The following is a 15,566-nucleotide window of genomic DNA, read 5'->3' on the forward strand; positions in this document are numbered from 1 at the left end:
CCTCCGCCCGCGCCGCGCGCAGCACTTACCGCGGGCCGCGGCGCACCGGCGGGTCGCGCGCGCGGGCTCGGGGAGGATTCCCGGTTCTCGGCAGGGGAAATACCCACTTTCGAAGCCGCTCCTTTGCGCCCTAAAACAAGTAGCCCCAACGTGAGAGAAACAAAAGGTATTTGCTGACGTGGGCGTTGGACAGAAACGCCCGAGGGCTGGGGACACAATTAAAGGGGCAACGCACAGATTTCAGGCACCAACCAGGAGCTTCGCCCACTCCCCCTGCCCTTGCCTACACCCCGCTGCACCCTCCAGAGGCTCTGGGGTGCCCGGGTTCCCTGGCAGTTGACTACAGAATCATTATTTAGTCAGGAGCTTAAATTTAAAATTGTACTTTACGTTGGGAAAGGCGCCTCCGGAGGGCAGAAGGGCTGGATTTCTAGGATCTGGGGAATTTGGTTTAGGAAAGAGGGAGGGACTTAGGCGTGCCCACAATTACTGTGTAAGTACATGTGACAGTATTGTACTTAAGTTTAGCAACGTCAAATGTAAGCGATTTCCACATTTTTCCCCCTTTATTGGAGCACTTGTTTGGGTCGGGGATAACCTTTTCTAAACCTCTACAGGTCACAAGCCTTTTATTTGAAGAGGAAAGCCCAGAGAGTCTGAGATAAGAGAAAATAATTCTTGCTTAAGTTCAGAGAAAATATAAAACTAGTAAAAATAGCAGGCTTTGTGTTTTCGAATACAAAAATTCGTTGTACATCAAGACTTTCTGAGGATATGTTATTTATGACCCTAAGTACAAACAGGGTAAATATTGGCTAAAATCTGAAATCACTGAATTTTCACTGCAACTGCAGAAACATGAATTCTCTAGATTCGTTTCTAGTTCCTTATGCTGGGTAAGGTACCGAAAAGCACTGTGATGTAATAAAACGGGGGGGCGAGTGTCAAAACCTTTAGTTTTTCGATGGCTTAGTCACATCAGGCAAAGTTTATGTCATAGTCATATCAGGCAAAGTTTATTTCCTTGGTTCCAACAATTAGCTATGCATTTGGAGGATCATATGCTCTATGAGAGGAATACAGACTATCCATAACTATCCCTTAATGTCACTAACGTGTTACTCTAGAGCTGTTTTGCTATTTAGCTGCCTTTCCGCACATTCTGAACAGGTAAAGGGAAACATGTTTGAAAAGCACTCTGAGTTATCAGGAGGGTTGAATGTACTCAAGCTACTCTGCAAGCATCCCCCGTTGAAAATTCTCCAAGAAACACCTGGGCGTTTTTATAGCAAAAGGTTTTGTGTCAGCCTTCATTAATTAAAACATGCAAAGGAGTTCTACAAACTTGTTCCTCAAGAGAGCATGTCAGATGGGTGATAAACTGTTCCAAGGAAGAAGTAATGGGAGCTTCTTTCCCCTCATCTTCCCCCTCCCAGCTTCTGAAACTCATTTATATATTTGGAGAATTCCTTATGTTATGATTAATTGGTGAGAGGTTGATTCTGCCTTCTGCAGTAGAAGCTGGAAATGCCAGTGTCTTGCCCTCCCAGAATCCCAGCAGCCAGGACAGTGCCTGTGGACTAAACTTTGATAATCAGATGCATGCACCAGGGACTTTGAAGAGGGAGCTATGACACCAAGAAGAAGCTTTTCATGCAGTGGGAAGAGTTACAGCAAAGTAGTATCTCCACGAGCTATCATGGCAGGCCTGTTAGTGGCAGCACCCACTGTCCAGGCTAGTGCTATCAGTGGTGCCAGCCGCCATGTCTCTGTTTGCTGAGAGCGCTGTTGGTATCCTCACCAGGCCAGCCCTGTGGTCTGACTTGGCTATTGTTTCTGCCCATTTAATGTAGGCTCCAACCCCTGTGCTCTGCTCTGCCTGGGACTCTGAACTTTTAATCCATTCATTTCTGCTGAAATCAGCCAAGGCCAATCTGTGTGCGACTAAGAACCCTGACCAGTACAAAATGTTAAGAAGGCATCTGGACACATGGCATGGAGCTTACTAGATACAATTGTTAGGAATAAAATGTTGTCACTGATGGCACATGGATGGGAATTAGAACCATGGATCTGGATAGAGACAGAATACAAAGTGAGAAAAGAAAAGGACTTAGAACCAACCTGCAGCCACTTTATCACCCAGTGGCTGGTAAGAGGAAGATGAAATTGCAAATGACACCAAGAAGCGACTAGAAAGAAGCAAGAGGCCTGGGATAGAGTGGTGTCGTAGAAACTCAAAAACGAAGAACTGGACCATAGTGTTAAATACTTCTCTTAACAGTGTAAGAGAGGGGCACCTGGGTAGCTCAGTCGCTTAGGCGTCCAACTCTTGATCTCAGCTCAGGTCATGATCTCATGGTTCGTGAGTTCAGGTCCCAAGTCAGGCTCTGTGCTGACAGTGCAGAGCCTGCTTGGAAGTCTCTCTCCTCTCTCTGCCCCTACCCTACTTGTGCACTCGCGCTCTCTCTCTCTCTCTCTCTCTCTCTCTCTCTCTCTCTCTCAAAATAAATAAATAAACTTAAAAAAATAGTCTGAGAGAAATCGTCTATTAGGTTTAATAAGTTGGAGATCATTGACTTCAGAGAAGACTTAAACTTGAAAGAAAGGAGTAAAATTCAGATTCGAGGAATACATAGGGGATAAAGAAATAGAGATAATGAGAAAAGAGATCTGGGTAGAAAGGGTATGTTCCAGTACTGTGTAACAAACCAACCCAAAACTCAATGGAATTAAAAGGAAGCTATATTGTTATGTTTATGGATTCCATAGATCAAGAATTGGACAGGTCACAGCAGGACTGGCTTGTCTGTGTTTAACAGTATCTGGAATCTCAGTTGGCAAGACCCAAATGGCCAGGAGTGACTTGCTTGGAACTGGAATCGTTGGGAGGTTTCTTCACGCACAGTCTGGCACTAAGGTTGGGATGCTTGAAAACTGGCTCTGCTATGACTGCTACCTTGAACACCTACATGGCGTCTCCAGGTGGCGTGGGCCTTTTGCAGCGTGGTGACTAGGTTCTGAGAGGAAGTGCCCTCACAAGACAGCATACCAAGATGGCTCGTGACCCGAGCCCCTCAAACATCATTCTAAGAAACTTAAGGGCATTGTTCCTCACCAGAAGCTCAGGACAGAGAAGGATTTATCTTGAAGAGCTTTATAAGGATACCTTTTGTCTAATGGAGTGAACCTCAAGAAGATTCACAAGAACCCCCATGTTTTCCAGAAGTGTTGGAGGAATGCTGCCCACTTGGACTGAAAGGATCAGAGGCAATACAAAATGAAAAGATACCTTCTGGCCCTCTAAATTCTGCTGGTAGAATATAATCTGTGAAAAACTACATAGTTGCACATTGTTTTCCATGCAAAAGGAAGGATGACTCAGAGGGGCGAATCAAGAGCCCAGAGGGTAGAACAAAGAGCCATGGATGATTATCCCCAGGCCTTGAGTTCTAATCAAGGAATTTCCAACATTTATCCGGAGAGATTTCAGAATTACTATGGACCAGTGATTCATCTGTGCCTGCATTTCTATGCGTTTTGAACAGGAATGTCCATAGTGGTTATCCTGTATGTACCACTACTGCCAGTTGGGTAAGGATGAAGCAGATAACTTTCCTCTTTAGTTCATGGGTCTTCAGATCAAGAAGGACCATCCTCAAGGAGCTGTGTTTAAGGAACTACACCATTAGGAGTTATTGTAAGAAGTGGATTAGCATGATCAGAGACTGAATGACATGAAATTTTTAACTAATCCCAAAATATGAACAAGAGATTAATGGGCAGAAAGAAAGGGTGTGTATTTTCTGAATTTGGGTGATGGTTATTGGTCATTGATTCATTGAATTAGATTTGGCTTAGAGTGACAGACAATCTAAAATAAAATGCCTTCAACAAAGTATGTTTATTTTTCTCTCACATAAAAAGCATGGAGGTGGGTGATTCAAGGCTAGTATCAGAGCTCCATTCTACGAAGGCTTCAGGGAACCAAACCTATTACCAAGTTTCTGTTCCACTATACCTAGCATGTGGCCCTAATGTTCCTATTCTAAAATGGGCCACCATCTCTACATTCAAAGAAGATAGAGAAAAGGAGAAGAATGGGTAAAGGGCATATATTTGCTGTCACTTAAGGAAAATTGCTGAAATCTGCCACATCACACTTTTATTTATACCCCATTGGTCAGAACTTAGTGACATGGTCACCTATACCTACAAGAGAATCTGGGAAATACAGTCTTTATATGGGGTAGTCATACATATAGCTAAACATTCTCTTACTGAGGAAGAAAGAGAGAAAAGATGTTAAGGGGCCACTAACAGTCTCCTAGAGTCCGTATTGTTACTTGTAGAGAATAAAATCCACTTGGGGTACTTTAAATTGAAAGAGCTTAATTAGACAACATTGTGTGACTTAGAAATATCCAGATGGGCCAGAGAACCATGCTTAGATGCTGAGAGTTCAGGACAACAGCAGCCATGAGAACCTCCTAACCACACCAAATGGCTATTGTCATAGAATCCCAAATGCTGTCACCGCCTAATACTAGGAATAGACATTGAAATCTCTGCCGAAGCGCCCCAGAAGAAACAGCCCCTTCAAACTATGCTTGCAGGAAGAGCTAAAATACCCACAGGCATGGCTTTTGCCTCACATTTCTCCTTTCCTCCAGTTCAGTCTCATGTGGATGCATCTGTTTGAAAAATAGCTTCAGGGGAGTCTGGGAAATGTAGTTTTTAGCTTTGCAGCCTATGCAGTTAGAAAGGCATCTTGGACAGTGTGTTAAGTGAGCCAATACACAGTAGAGGCCACAGTCCGTCATTTTGTAGACTAGTCATCCATACAAACTTACCATACTTAAATTTCAAAAAAAGGAAAAAAAAAAACCCAATAGTAACAAAATGTTCCCGCCTAATATAATTCAACTGTCATAGAAAAAATGCTCACAGTCTCAGTGAAAGGGAATACCCAGTGGCTCATGAAGAACTACATCATTCTCTGAGAAATATTCACGTTTTATCCATGAAGTCATAATATGATATTCTGTAACCAAGAAAGAAAATGTGTATAGCTAAAATTGGTCACAGGGAACAGTTGGCACTTATAATTTCCTTCCTCTCCTTCCTGTGTTATGTCCCGTAGTATCTTTTGTCTTTTATGATTTTTTTTTTACTTTAAGTCCTATATTATTACATATTAGGATTATTGCCTTCTGGATTCTTTTGATTTGTGTATAGCTTTTTCTTTTCTTTTTAAAAATTTTTTAAATGTTTATTTATTTTGGAGGGGAGGAGGGGCAGCGAGAATCCAAAGCAGGCTCCAGGCCCTGCGCTGTCAACACAGAGCCTGATGTGGGGCTCAGGTTCACGAACCATAAGATCATGACCTGAGCTGAAGTCAGACACTTAACCAGTTGAGCCACCCAGGCACCACTGGCATAGCTTTTCCTATCCTACTTTCAACATTTCTTTTTGTTTTTAATATATGCTTTGATAAATTATATTGTTGGATTTTTAAAAACTAGTCTGAGAATTTTGGCCTTTTCATTTTGAATGTAATGCAATTATTGTATTTGCAGTTAAATTAAGATTTTCTTCTGTCATATTATTTTACATTTCCTTGATGTTTCATCCTCTTATGCTCTTTTTACTGTTCTTCTCTTTATTGGCTAGATTGAGTTTTCTTCTCCTGATTTAAAAGTTATATATTTGTATTTTGTTCATATAGTGGTTGTCCTTAATTTATTACCAATATTCATGTTTTTACTCTTATGAATAATTAAATGTATCAGTATTTATTCTACACCTTAATAAGAAAGTACTTAAGCATATGCTCATATCTCTTTTTTTTATGTTTCTTTCTCTCCAGCTCCCTCCAGAATTGATATTGTTATAGATGTGTTTTCTCTTTTCACCTTATTTGATACAACCCCTTTCTTTAAAAACAGAGATAAACTTTATGAAAGTATTTGAACATTCTTTTTTTTTAAGTAAACTCTAGACCCAACATGGGTACTTGAACTCAAGACCCCAAGATCAAGAGCCACATGCTGTACCAGCTGAGCCAGTCAGGCACCCCAAAGCATTTGAACACTCATATTTCTCCAATCTCTTGGAGCATCTCTGGGATTTGTGTCTCCTCTCAAGTACTTTCCTTTTAAGACTGTTTTCAATGTTTGTGTGGCAAAGATTTCAAAGCATTGTGTGCCGGAAATTATTTTTATCATGCTCTAACATTTGAATGACAATTTGACTGAATATAAACTTCTAGGATCAAAGTTCTCTTCCTTTGATACTATAAAACCTGTTTCTCTATTCTTATCTTGAGTCCAGTGTTGCTGTTTGGTAGCGTGATACCAACTCACTCTTGATCTTCCCATAGAATTCTTTTGGGTTTTTTTTTTTTAATGTTTTATATATTTTTGAGAGAGAGAGAGAGAGAGACAGCGTGAGCAGGGGAGGGTCAGAGAGAGAGGGAGACACAGAATCCGAAGACAGGCTCCAGACTCTGAGCTGTCAGCACAGAGCCTGACGTGGAGCACGAACCCACAAACCATAAGATCATGACCTGAGCCAAAGCTGGTCGCTCAACTGACTGAGCCGTGCAGGTGCCCCTTTAAAAAATTTTTTTAACGTTTATTCATTTTTAAGAGATAGAGCATGAGTGGGGGGAGGGGCAGAGAGAGAGAGAGAGAGAAAGACACAGAATCCAAAGCAGGCTTCAGGCTCTGAGCTGTCAGCACAGAGCCTGATGCAGGGCTTGAACTCACCATAATCATGACCTGAGCCGAAGCTGGACGCTTAACCAACTGAACCACCCAGACACCCCTCTTCGCACAGAATTCTTTTACAATTCCCTTACAATTTTCTCTTCGTCCTGGATATTCTTATGTTTTACATTTGATAGTCTTATATTTTGTCATAATGTTTCTAAGTGTAGATTTTTTTTCTTAATACTCCTGTTTGGCACTCTATGGGTCCTTTTAGTCTAAGACCTTTCATCCTTCTCTAATTCTGGGAGGGTTACCTTCACTATTCAAAAAATAATTTATTCCTCTCCATGTTTTTCACCTGCCTTCTGGAACCCCTAATTTTTCAGATGTTGGCATTTTTATTCCTGTCCTCCATGTCTCTTGACTTCTTTTTATATTCTTTATCTTTTGTCCTTCTTATCTTATGGAAAGTTCCTCAATACAATCTTGAAATTTACTATAATTTTTCTTCAGTCATATCTATCCTTCTATTTATTCTATTTCTTGTGTTCTTTCTATTTTCAATTCTAATATTTCTTCATGGTTCTTTTTTATGATTTCTCATTACCCCATATGTTAATATGATCTGTTCTCTAAGCATTTTTATCCTTATTTAAAATTTTTTATTTTATTCCAATAATTCTTATATTACATATATGTACTTGTGCATGTGTGTGTGTGTGTGTGTGTGTGTATGTGAGAGAGAGGAAGAGAGATTCAGTTTATTGTTTCTCTCATACTAGTTGCATATTGGCTCATGAATTCATGTCCCCTGAAAGTATTGGCTATTGTGTGTGCTAACTAAGTGCTTCTCAAACTGTGTTGAAGAACTAGATTGTTTTTGTTTGTAGACATATTTTTATATAAAACTTATTACATTTTCACTTACTTTCACTTTCTGCACTTATTATAGACCGGGCACATCAGTCCGTGAACCACACGTTGACCAGTATCATCCTAATGCATAGTGGGAACAGGTATTAGTTCAGGGTGATATATTGTATTAGCCTTTCCAGCTATTCCCCTCTTTCATTCTGAGAGGACCGTAAGTCACTACCCACCGCTGTGTGATGTTCCGTGCCTCTCTGGAGACAGAGTGCAGTTCCCTGCCCCACTGTCTGGTTTGGTTTGTGACTTTCCTGGGCCAACGGAGATGAGCAGTGACAGATGCTAGTTCTGAGCAGGAGTTTCAGGGAACATCATATGTTTTCACCAGTGCTCTTGTCCTGCCTCTCTGCTGCATAAATATGTGACCCAGGGGCACCTGGGTGGCTCAGTCAGTTGGGTGTCCGACTCTTTGTTTCGGCTCAGGTCATGATCTCACAGTTCATGGGTTCAAGCACTGCATCAGGCTCAAGCAGGCTCCAGGCTCTGAGCTAGCTAGCAGCACAGAGCCTACTTGGAATTCTCTCTCTCTCCTTCTCTCTGCCCCTCCCCTGTTCACATGCTATAAACAAACAAACAAACATTAAAAAATAGGGGCACCTGGGTAGCTCAGTTGGCTAAGCATCTGACTTTGACTCAGGTCATGATCTCGCTGTTCATGAGTTCAAGCCCAGTGTCGGGCTCTGTGCTGACAGCTCAGAGCCTGAAGCCTGTGTCAGATTCTGTCTCCTTATCTCTCTGCCCTTCTCCTGCTCAGGCTCTGTCTCTCTGTCTCTAAAAAGTAATAAATAAACGTTAAAAAAAAAAAACATTAAAGGGGTTGGGTAGCTCAGTTGGTTAAGCATCAGCTTCGGCTTCAGCTCAGGTCATGATCTCACACTTCATGGGTTCAAGCCCCATGTCAGGCTCTGTGCTGACAGCTAGCTCAGAGCCTGGAGCCTGCTTCAGATTCTGTGTCTCCCTCTCTCTCTGACCCTCCCCTGCTCGTACTGTCTCTCTCTGTCTCTCAAAAAATAAGTAAAAGACATTAAAAAAAATTTTAAACACTAGAAAAATAATATGGGCTGCTCTTATAGCCCAACCTGGGTCCCAGAGTTAGGTACTTTGAGCCACAGAAGCTGACCTGCAATCACCAACTTGGAAAGACAGCAAGAAATATATATTGGTTGTGGTAAACCACGGGTTCGCACAGTACAGTCCATGGGCCAAATCTGTCTCTTTCTGTAAGGCCCATAAGCTAAGAATTTTTTTCATTTTTGAAAAGTTGAAAAGTAATATATGGTAAATAAGTCATATGTTAATGAGACTTACACCAAAGGAACCAAGAACATACAATGGGAGAAGGACCATCTCTTCAATAAATGGTGTTAAGAAAATTAGGCTGCAAATGACGAAACTGGACCGTACTCTTGTGTCATACACAAAAATTAACTCAAGATGGATTAAAGACTTCAGTGTAAGACCTGAAACCATAACTCTCCTGGATGAAATTACAGGCTGTAAGCTCCTTGACATGGGAGTTGGCAATGACTTCTTGCATTTGACACCAAAAGCCAAGGTGTCAAAAGCAAAAATAAACAAGTAGGACAGCATCAAACTATAAAGCTTCTGCACAGCAAAGAAAATGCTCAACAAAATAAAGACAACCTACTGAATGGGAGAAAATATTTGCAAATCCTAGATCTGATAAAGGATTAATATCCAAAATATATAACATGGGGCGCCTGGGTGGCTCTGTCAGTTAAGCGTCTGACTTCGGCTCAGGTCATGATCTCAACAGTCCGTGGGTTTGAGCCCCGCGTCGGGCTCTGTGCTGACAGCTAGCTCAGAGCCTGGAGCCTGTCTTCGGATTCTGTATCTCCCTCTCTCTCTCTGACACCCCCCTGCTCACGCTGTATCTCTCAAAAATAAGTAAAAACATTTTAAAAAACCAAAATATATAACAAATTCATACAACTTAATAGCAAAAACAAAACAAAACAAAAAAAAACCACTCTGAAAACACCAAACCAATGGACAGAGGATCTGAATAGAAACTTTTCCTATAAAGGTGTATTAGGTGGCCAACAGGTACGTGAAAAGGTGCTCAGCATCAGTCACCATCAGAGACATGAAAATCAGACCACAACGAGACATCACCTCACTCCTGTTAGAATGGCTGTTATCAGAAAGATAAGAAAGCAGGTGTTGCTGAGGTTGTGGAGAACAGGGAAAGTTTGTGCACGGTTGGTAGGAATGTAAACTGGTGCAGGCAGTGTGGAAATGGGGAAAACAGTATGGATGGTCCTCAAAAATTTAAAAATAGAACCAGTATATGATCCAGCAATTCCACTTTAGGATATTTAACCAAGGAAAACGAAAACGCTAATTCAAGGAGACATCTGCACCCCTATGTTCATTATAGCACTATTTACAATAGCCAAGATATAGAAGCAACCTAAGTGTCCATGTCCATGCATGGATGAATGAATAAAGAAAACACACACACACAGAGGAATATTATTCAGCCAAAAAAAGGAAGAAGTTTTGCCATTTGCAACAATATGGATGGACGCTGAGGACCTAATGCTAAGTGAAATAAGTCAGAGAAAGACAAATACTATTCAACCTCACCTAGATGTGGAATCTAAACAAAAAGAAAACAAATTCATAGATACAGAGAACAGATGGGTGGTTACCAGAGGTAGGGGGTGGGAGGCAAAATGGGTGAAAGGGGTCAAAGGTTACAAGCTTCAAGTCATGAAATAAGTCATGGAGATGTATACGTGTGTGACTATAGTTAATCATATTATATTGTATATTTGAAAGTTGCTAAAAGTGTAAACCTTCAAAGTTCTCGGTACAAGGAAAAAAATTCATTAACTGTGTGGTGATGGATATTAACTAAACTTACTGGGGTGATCATTTTGAAATATATACAAATATTAAATCACTATGCTATACCCCTGAAACTGAAATGTTACATGTGAAGTTTATCTCAATAAAGTGTAATCAAAAGAAGGGTAAGATATGTGACATAAAAACTATATCAAGTTCAAATTTTAGTATTCATAAAGTTTTATCGGAACAGAGACACATTTACTTGTTTGCATGTTGTCTACTGCTGCCTCCTTGCTCTAAGGGCATCACTGAGTAGCTGCAACAGACACCATATGTCCCACAAAGCCCAAAATATTTACTATCTGGCCCTTCACAGAAGAAGTTTGCCAGCCTCTGTTGGAAGCCACAGAGATTCTGAGGTTGGTTGCTCCTCAGGGAAAAATGACTAATGTAGTCAAAATGAGCTTAAGGAGAGGGAAGGGAGTAGCCGCAGAGAAGGGAGTACCAGACACCGCCAAACAGCTCTGGATCCTTCCCATTTGCTGTCACTGTGGGCCAGCAGCCCTTCTGGGCTTTTAGCTTTCAACTCTTTAGCAGAAGCAGTATTGGGATGTAATTCCTTAGCCTTGAGTATTTGGAGGAGGGGCTGGCAGACAGAGTGCTCACGTGCCGCAGTCAGTTCACCCCCATCTTTAATCCCCCAGCAGGACTTGGCAGCGCCCCCATATCAGTCTGTCAGTACCAGCAGCCTGGGTTTTTGCTCTCTGCACTGCAGCCTGAGGCTGTTGAAAATCTTTTTATTTCTTTGTACCCTACACAAAGTCGTCAATCCTTTGGATCACTTTGTAGATGGACCAGAGCAGCTGGAGAAGGTAGAGGGAAACCTATGCGTTCTGCTGTTTTCTTAAATGGAAGAGACAGAGTTGGGGTAAGAGCCAGGAATTTTGTGTAACACACAGCCTGTCTTATCTATGCCATAGACAGTAAGGAGCAAGCGTTACCAATGTTCCATTTTTGGCTGCAGCAACTACAAATTACAGATGCTTTGTTACACCCTTGAACTAGGGGAGGGGTGTTTCAGCAAAAACCTGGCACAGGTATGGAACTGCTATGAATATGAATATTATCTGTCGTGGGTGTCTTGATGCAAAGTAGGTTGAAAATCTCTGGCCTGGAACCCTAAATGCAAATACTTAAAGTGGCTCACAGTATCTTTCATGTCCCTTACCATTCTCTCCTGCCTCCTGTGCCCCAGCCCCAGGGAGCTGCCTCACTCACACTCCCCAGAATGTTATTTGCTTCCTCTTGCCTCTGGACATGGCTTCTCCCCTCCATCTGGATTATACTACTCTGGACCTTCATTTGCCTGGCAAACTATTTTCCTTCAAGATTCAGTCCAGACATCACCCGTCCTGTGAAGCCGTATAATACCCCATGAGCTAAGTGCTGCTTCCTCTCTGCTTCTGCGTGGCCCTAACACACGTGTCCATCACTGTTCTTAGGAAATGTTTTCATGACTTTTCCTTTGTCCATTTCTTTCAGCTACTGAAGGCAGGTACTTTATCTTATTCCACTATGATCATCTTCATGTATGTGGCCTATATCATGTATGTGGCCTATATCAATCAATGTCTGGTCAAGAGGCAGAAACCACACCATGAATTTAAGCATGGAAACTTTAGTATAGAGAATCTATTATTTTTGAGAGAGAGAGAGAGAGACAGAGAGAGAGAGAGAGAGAGAGAGACAGAGAAAGAGGGGCAGAGGAGAGAGAGTATTGCAAGCAGGCTCCATGCCCAGTGTGGAGCCTTACCCCGGGCTGGATCTCACAACTACGAGCTCATGACCTGAGCCAAAATCAAGAGTCAGACACTTAACTGACTGAGCCATCCAGGCACTCCAGTATAAAGAATTATTAATTGGTGCAAGATTTTATATATATGTACACAAAAAAATGTTTATTTATTTACTTGTTACTTATATAAAGAGATTTGTTATGAGGAATTGGCTTACATGATTATGAAGGTTGGCAAGTCCAGATCTGCACTGTGAGTCAGAAGGTTCAAGATCCTGGGGCTCCTGAGTGGCTCAGTCAGTTAAGCAACCGAGTCTTGACTTTGGCTCAGGACTTTGGCTCAGGACAGGCTTGCAGTTCATGGGTTCGAGCCCCATGTTGGGCTCTGCATGGATGGTGCAGAGCCTGCTTTGGATTCTCTTTCTCTCTCTCTCTCTCTGTTTCAAAAAGAAAGAAAGAAAGAAAGAAAGAAAGAAAGAAAGAAAGAGAGAGAGAGAGAGAGAGAGGGAGGGAGGGAGGGAGGGAGGGAGGGAGGGAGGGAGGAAGGAAGGAAGGAAGGAAGGAAGGAAGAAAGAAAGAAAGAAAGAAAGAAAGAAAGAAAGAAAGAAAGAAAGAGAAAGAAGGTTTGAGACCCAGAAGAGCCAATGTTCAGTTCCAGTTCAAAGGCAGTCTGCTGGTAAAATTCCTGTTAATCAGCAAAGCCAGTCTTTTTGTTCTTCAACTGATGGGATAAGCTACCTACATTATGGAAGGTAATCTGCTTTACCCAAAGTTCACCAATTTAAATGTTACTCTCATCCAAAATGCCCTCTAAGTTGATTAAACACAGAAAATTAACTATCACAGGTGATTATCAACTAAGAAGGTAAAAGAGAACTTCAAAGGAAACAGGAACAACTAGTGGCAAAACAACAAACAAACAAAAGCCAAGAGCAGCTATTTTGTCTGGAACTGAACAAGAATACTCTAGCGAGGAACAAAATTGCAAGACTGTCCCACCTCTCCCCATCCCCTGGCCAGCCTGAGATTTAGAAGATTGATTTCTCTGCAGCTCACTGGATGATAAAGGTTACTGAGGTGCCACAGGCCCAGACTGGAGGTCAGTGACCACCCACCTGGCGTCCAGTGTAACTTGCTGTAATTGAGCACCACTCCCCTGGTTTAGGATCAAGAACAAAGATACACCAGAACGAGAGCCCCGGCCTCTGCTACTGCAGCGCCCCTCCAACGCCCTCTACTGACCAGGACTAACACTGTTCCAGCTGACAAGGAACACACGCTTACAGGGTCCTGCTCTTTTCACCAAAAAAGGGCAAAGAAGGGTGGATTTAGAGCTCAGTGACAATAATGTGATAAATTGCTACATTTGAGGAATAAATGCACATTTTCTTTTTAAAAATTGTTTGTTTATTCATTGTTGAGAGAAAGGGAGTGAGGGAGACACAGAGTCAGAAGCAGGCTCCAGGCTCTGAGTTATTGACACAGAGCCCCACATGGGGTTTGAACCTACAAACCAGGAGATCATGACATGAGCTGAAGTTGATGTTTAACCGACTGAGCCATCCAGGCACCCCCAAATGAATGTTTTAATTTAAGTAGAAGGATCATGTGTTGTCTGAGATAATCAAATGAGAAAAGCTTATTAAAATTTAATAAGGAAGGGTGAGGGGCTTGTCACTGGAAGAAAAGGGGAAATTGGCTGTAAGACTCCTGGTGACCAGGGAGATCAGAGACTAACAGAGCTAAGAGGACCAGATGGGCCAGATTCTCGTGATGTTTTAATGTGATAATCTTACCTGGATCCCAGAAGTAGAAACCTGTACTTCATATGCTTATTATTCCAGTGACCATAAATCCATATCTGTGCCACAGTTGAGAACGCATCATCACAGTGAACTATTTCCCACTGAAAAAAAATTTTTTTGTTTTAATGTTTATTTTTGAGTGACAGGGAGAGAGAGAGAGAGAGAGAGAGAGAGAGAGAGAGAGAGACAGACTGGGTGGGGGAAGGGCAGAAAGAGAGACACAGAATCTGAAGCAGCTCCAGGCTCTGAGCTGTCAGCCCAGAGACTGATGTGGGGCTCGAACTCACAAACTGCAAGATCATGACCTGAGCCGAAGTCGATGCTTAACTGACTGAGCCACCTAGGCTCCCCCTATTTTCCCATTTTTGAATTTATTTACAAAGGAAATAAAAATTAAATCTCACTTTGTTTCATTTAATGTATTACACCACCTAAAATAATATCTTACTTAAACTTACTGGTTCAGGTAATATTAAGCTAGCATTTGCCTTTTTTTATGTTTATTTATTTATTTTGAGAGAGAACACACGAGTGAGAGAGGAGGGGTAGAGAGAGACTGAGACGGGGCTTGATCTCAGGACCCGTGAGATCATGACCTGAGCCAAAATCAAGAGTCAAATGCTAAACCGACTGAGCCACCCAGGCGCCCCTAGGCTAGCATGTCCATAATTAATTCTGTTTATCTCTCTACTAAATTGGCTACAAAATAGTATACCAAGTATCACATTTTGATTTTATTGTTTTTTTTAATTACACAAGCAATTTGTGAATGTAAGAGATTTAAGCAATGCAGAAGTATACATGGTTAAAAGTGAAAGTCTTCACTTACCAAGATCGGTTTCGCTGGACCCCGATTATGCATTTCCCCAGACTTACTCAGTGGTCTTTTCCCTCATTGTTATGGGAGGGCCCCAAAACGATTGCCTGGTAGTAAGTACATTCCTCTAGGCTGCGGGCGGGAGGCCTGTCACTCGTCTAAGGCAGAGGAGAAATTGTCTCGGTGCTCCACCGGTTTATCCCGGAGGGCCTACCCTGGGGACCACTCCTGACCTCAGGAGAGGCTCACAGGCACGACCCATTCTTGCCTTGGGCCTCAGAATCACCTTTGGGGCTTATCTGTTGCTGCTCAAACAATATTCCATACAACCCACTCAACACCATGCTTGCAGACTGGCTGACCAGGCGGGCCCAGAAACGTGGGGGGAGCTGATGCCTTTGGGGATATGCTTTGTCTAGTGAAACACAACAATGAGCAGATGAATTCTTCTTCCTTCCCCCCACCATGGACCCTGGAGAGATGCAGCAGGTTTATTATACAGCATCTCTGATGACCTCCCTTGAGACAATCACTGGTGCTTGCTATAAAGCAGCTCAGTAACACACCCACATTTTTATTGTCTCCCTTCCCTGCCTTACTTTCTCTTGCCCCTCACTCCTGCTTCCCTAGAGCTGCACTAGTCCAGAAAGTGCACGTAAAAGTTTTGCCCCAGGCTTTGCTTTCTAGGGAGC

General features: G+C 42.2%; 1 protein-coding gene and 1 long non-coding RNA gene across 2 annotated transcripts in view; one reads left to right on the forward strand and one right to left on the reverse strand.

The window, feature by feature from the left end:
* ZBTB8A (zinc finger and BTB domain containing 8A) overlaps window positions 1-147 on the reverse strand; it is a 61,340-nt gene extending 61,193 nt beyond the window's left edge. The window contains exon 1 of the mRNA XM_029946352.1: window positions 30-147. The gene's annotated coding sequence lies outside the window, so the exon portion shown is untranslated. The remainder of the gene's footprint in view (window positions 1-29) is intronic.
* LOC115298029 lies at window positions 45-760 on the forward strand. Its single transcript, XR_003911566.1, has 2 exons — window positions 45-166; window positions 618-760. It is a non-coding gene; the product is annotated as an uncharacterized LOC115298029 (long non-coding RNA).
* Window positions 761-15,566: the final 14,806 nt, after the last annotated feature.

Source organism: Suricata suricatta, chromosome 8 (assembly GCF_006229205.1).
Source record: "Suricata suricatta isolate VVHF042 chromosome 8, meerkat_22Aug2017_6uvM2_HiC, whole genome shotgun sequence".
NCBI lineage: Eukaryota > Metazoa > Chordata > Mammalia > Carnivora > Herpestidae > Suricata > Suricata suricatta.